Source organism: Melanerpes formicivorus, unplaced genomic scaffold (assembly GCF_026170545.1).
Source record: "Melanerpes formicivorus ecotype bairdi unplaced genomic scaffold, bMelFor1.0.p_v2 SCAF_16, whole genome shotgun sequence".
Taxonomy (NCBI): Eukaryota; Metazoa; Chordata; class Aves; order Piciformes; family Picidae; genus Melanerpes; species Melanerpes formicivorus.
In genome coordinates this window covers 18049771-18054645 of record NW_027142368.1, presented here as the reverse complement: position 1 = coordinate 18054645, position 4875 = coordinate 18049771, and the positions used below count along the sequence as shown (strand labels likewise).

The following is a 4875-nucleotide window of genomic DNA, read 5'->3' as shown; positions in this document are numbered from 1 at the left end:
ATTTCATTTCAGAGAGGCCCCATACCGTTTCATTTCAGGCCAGCATTGCACCATTTGATCATTTCATTTTAGAGAGCCCCCATACCGTTTCATTTCTGGCCAGCATTGCACCATTTGATCATTTCATTTCAGAGAGCCCCACTCCGTTTCATTTCTGGCCAGCATTGCACCATTTCACCTGGTCTCATTTCAGAGAGCCCCCATACCGTTTCATTTCAGGCCTGCATTGCACCATTTGATCATTTCATTTCAGAGAGCCCCCAGTCCATTTCATTTCTGGCCAGCATTGCACCATTTCACCTGGTCTCATTTCAGAGAGCCCCCACACCATTTCAATTCTGGCCAGCATTGCACCTTTTGATCATTTCATTTCAGAGAGCCCCCAGTCCATTTCATTTCAGGCCAGCATTGCACCATTTCACCTGGTCTCATTTCAGAGAGCCCCCATACTGTTTCATTTCAGGCCAGCATTGCACCATTTCACCTGGTCTCATTTCAGAGAGCCCCACACCAGTTCATTTCAGGCCAGCATTGCACCATTTCACCTGGTCTCATTTCAGAGAGCCCCCACATCGTTTCATTTCAGGCCAGCATTGCACCATTTCACCTCTTGTCATTTCAGAGGGCCCCCACACCACTTCATTTCAGGCCAGCATTGCAACATTTCACCTCTTGTCAGTCCAGAGAGCCCCCACAACCAGTTCATTTCAGGCCAGCATTGCTCCATTTCACCTGGTCTCATTTCAGAGAGCCCCACACCACTTCATTTCAGGCCAGCATTGCACCATTTCACCTGGTCTGATTTCAGAGAGCCCCACACCATTTCATTTCAGGCCAGCATTGCAACGTTTCGTCTTTTCGTTTCAGAGAGCCCCGCGTCGTTTCGTCAACAGAAAATCCTGCTAAAAATACCTGCTTTTTCTGTGGATAGTCAAGAGTATTACCAATTGCTACATAAGAAGCTTTGCAATTGCCCCCGTTGGATCTGTCCTGTTAAATACCAAGGCTTCCGTAATGTAAAAACGAATTCCAAATACGGTAACGCACGGCTTGAAAACATCTATGAAATGTGTAACGATTGCTCAGGAACGGGGGGTCTTCCTTTGTGCCGCGAGGGTCGTCGCTTTGCTTTGGGCTTTTTTACGTCATCTGGGATTTTTTGGCTCCTTAGTTTACATGCCGATAGGAACCGTTTTCCCCCTCGCCCGCCGATTGCGCAACACATACCCTACGACTGAAAACCGACTGAAAAAATAAAACAACTGTTTACATCGACAGGAAAGAATGGGATCGATTGCTAAGTAGATACTTCGCAGCCGCCGAGCCGCGCCGAGCCGAGCCGAGCCGCGCCGAGCCGAGCCGCGCCGAGCCGAGCCGCGCCGAGCCGAGCCGCGCCGAGCCGAGCCGCGCCGAGCCGAGCCGCGCCGAGCCGAGCCGCGCCGCCGAGCCGAGCCGCGCCGCCGAGCCGAGCCGCGCCGCCGAGCCGAGCCGCGCCGCCGAGCCGAGCCGCGCCGCCGAGCCGAGCCGCGCCGCCGAGCCGAGCCGCGCCGCCGAGCCGAGCCGCGCCGCCGAGCCGAGCCGCGCCGCCGAGCCGAGCCGCGCCGCCGAGCCGAGCCGCGCCGCCGAGCCGAGCCGCGCCGCCGAGCCGAGCCGCGCCGCCGAGCCGAGCCGCGCCGCCGAGCCGAGCCGCGCCGCCGAGCCGAGCCGCGCCGCCGAGCCGAGCCGCGCCGCCGAGCCGAGCCGCGCCGCCGAGCCGAGCCGCGCCGCCGAGCCGAGCCGCGCCGCCGAGCCGAGCCGCGCCGCCGAGCCGAGCCGCGCCGCCGAGCCGAGCCGCGCCGCCGAGCCGAGCCGCGCCGCCGAGCCGAGCCGCGCCGCCGAGCCGAGCCGCGCCGCCGAGCCGAGCCGCGCCGCCGAGCCGAGCCGCGCCGCCGAGCCGAGCCGCGCCGCCGAGCCGAGCCGCGCCGCCGAGCCGAGCCGCGCCGCCGAGCCGAGCCGCGCCGCCGAGCCGAGCCGCGCCGCCGAGCCGAGCCGCGCCGCCGAGCCGAGCCGCGCCGCCGAGCCGAGCCGCGCCGCCGAGCCGAGCCGCGCCGCCGAGCCGAGCCGCGCCGCCGAGCCGAGCCGCGCCGCCGAGCCGAGCCGCGCCGAGCCGCCCCGCCGAGCCGAGCCGCGCCGAGCCGCCCCGCCGAGCCGAGCCGCGCCGAGCCGCCCTTTTAGGGGAAGAAAACCCTCTCGTTTGCCTGAGAGCGCCGAGGCGACTCGCCCCGAGACTATAAATCCAACTACAATCCTCTCCTCTCTATAGACATATTCAGGAATGGTATTCATTGCGACGGTAAAGAGGCTCTGAAGTTACCCCCCCCCCCCACCGGATCTCCTCTCTGAGATGCAAGTGATGCCGGAACGGAAAAGCGATTTGCGCGTAGAGCAAAGCCAATTTTGGCAACGTACCTACCAAAGGGGAATCGATTGAAAGCGGCGGACTTACGCTGAGCGGTCGGGGGGGCGTCTCTTGCCGCCGCGCGTGGGAAGCGCCCCGCCGGCCTCCGCTCGGCAGGTTTTCCGTTCCGAGAAAAACCAACCCGACGCCGAAACCGGTGAGTGTTCAAAAACCCTACAACGCAAAGGAAAATCCGTGAGCTGTTGTGTACTAGAGATACGCACTGTAAGTTTACGTCTTTCAGAACCCCATGCAGCGCATTTCAAAGCCTCTTTTCAGACAAATTAATACCAGACTGCTGCGCCTAGTTAAACAGCAGAGCTATGAAGTTGCAAGAGAGGGGTGTCAGGGTTAGCTGGCCTCTTAGGGATTTTAATCCCCTCCGAGAACGTGCAAGCGTTTCAAACGAGCTGCTACGTAAGAACCCCCGAGAGCGGCAGAGGCTGGCGCTTACCTGGAAGGGAGCCCGAGGAAACCGGGAAGAATCTGAGCGAGGAGCTGAGCCCCGCCAAGCCCCCAACGTGCCGGTTCCTTCCGCCTCGCCTCGGGGAGCCCCGCGCCGGTTCCGTCCGGTTCCGTTCGCCTCGGTTCGCCTCTCCTCGTCTCGGGGGGCCCCGCGGGTGAGCTGCCGCGGGGAGTTTGAGTCGCCGCCGGCTGAGGCGAGGAAAAATCTTTTCCTTCGCTGAAAGCGCTATGCCGACTCACCCTAAAACTGAAACTTTCCTGTTTACATGGATAGTAAAGAAGAGGGTCAATTGCTATATGAAAACCTTTGCAGTCTCCCCCATTGGAATGCTTAGTGGAACCCCCTGGTTCCACCCCGAGGGCTCTTACCTGTGGCAGCGATTTGCCTTTCTCCCTTGTGGGACGCCCCCTTAGGGCTTACACGTTACCCCTTTCCCTTGCCAGCAGTCCTTTTCCTGCCTGAAGGCTCTTGTCTCTTCCTGGGGTGATCTGACTGAGTTAAAAGAGCTCTGCCTGAGAAGCCTCTAAGGGGGCGCCCGGAGAGGTCCTGCGCCTCGGCGGGCCCCGCGGCCCGACGGAGAGGGGTCCCGCCGCGGTCCTCGGAAACCGATCTGGGGGAAAAGACGAACGCCACGGCTCGGGTAACTGCCGGAGTTCTATAGGGCTCGCTACAGCCCTGGACGGCTGTGGGATCTCTCCTAAAGGTCTTGGAGCCGAGCGGTTTCACAAACTCACCTTACTTCTGTGAAAGAGGAGGTTGGACTATTTCCCAGAAGTCTGCTGCACGTTTTCCTGGTTTCTGCAGATAGTTTTCCTCCTTTTCTTACCAGCGACTTATGTGAAGTCTTAGGGCTTTTAATCCCCTCCTAGGACATTCAGGCGTATCGAACCTTCAGAGCACCTACACGGGAACCGCGGACAGCGACAGAGGCTGGCACTAACCTGGTGCGGAGCTCAGCCGGACGAAGGGAACCCACGGAAGCTAAAGGAAGACGAGCTGAGAGCAGACCTCGGCGGAGCCGGCTGGCGCCCGGGGGAGCCGAGCCCCGGCGCGCCTGGTGAGAGGCAGCCCGGCTGGGCGGAGCCGCCGTCTGTTCGGGGGAAGGAAATCCTCCGGCTTCACAGAGAGCCGAGCCGACTCGCCCTAAGACTGCCAATCTCTCCTGTTCATATAGGTAGTCAGGACTGGCACTAAGTGCCAGGTAACAAGGCTCTGAACTCACCCCCGCTGCGTCTCTTCCGTTACACACAAAGGCTGCTAGCAGGTAGAAGCCGATTGCAAGCAGAGCAAAGCAGTTTGAAAACAGAACTACGAAATGGGTCTCAAGGAATTAAAGAGGGGGAACCTTCCTCAGTGTGTGTTGGGGGGGGGGATCCTTTGTTTCTTTTGCCTTTATTCTTTGTCCTGAGGTTTCTTTGGGTTTTGGTCTCTTTAATTTGAATGGAAGTAACCTCTGAGGAGAGCCCAGCGAAGCCTCCCCCCACACACAGGGGTGAGAATCCCCTACCTGGTCAGTGCTGCCCCCGCTCTTAAGGGGCCTGCTAGCATCTAAGGTGGATCTGGGGGTATCAAAGGGGAATTCGGGCACACAGAGAGGTATATGGGGAGGCTCTGGAGGGGCTCCAAAAGGACCTTTCAGTTGGATCCAACTGAGGCCACCGCCACCAAGCCACGCCCCCCAAACTGAGGCCGCCGCCAAGCCAGCCCCTCCACCCACCCAAACACATAGGCCGCTGGCAAGACAAGCAACCCCCCCCCCCCCCCAGCAACAGTAGCTGCCGCCAAGCCAGCCAAACCCCCACCCCAGCAACAGAAGCTGCCGCCGCCAAGCCGGCCACCCCCCAACCCCCCCCCAAACCACAGAGGGCGCCACCACCAAGCCAGCCACCCCCAACCCCCACCCAATAACAGAGGCCGCCGCCAAACCAGCCACGCATCCCACCCACCCCAGTCACAACAGAGGCCGCCGCCA

General features: G+C 60.8%; 1 long non-coding RNA gene across 1 annotated transcript; it reads right to left on the bottom strand.

Annotated features, from left to right (window-relative positions):
• Positions 1 to 2388: 2388 nt before the first annotated feature.
• LOC137446247 (uncharacterized) lies at positions 2389 to 4241 on the bottom strand. The gene is made up of 5 exons (XR_010988594.1): positions 3845 to 4241; positions 3638 to 3768; positions 3272 to 3513; positions 2892 to 3160; positions 2389 to 2611 (listed from the first exon to the last, which is right to left on the bottom strand). It is a non-coding gene; the product is annotated as an uncharacterized lncRNA (long non-coding RNA).
• Positions 4242 to 4875: the final 634 nt, after the last annotated feature.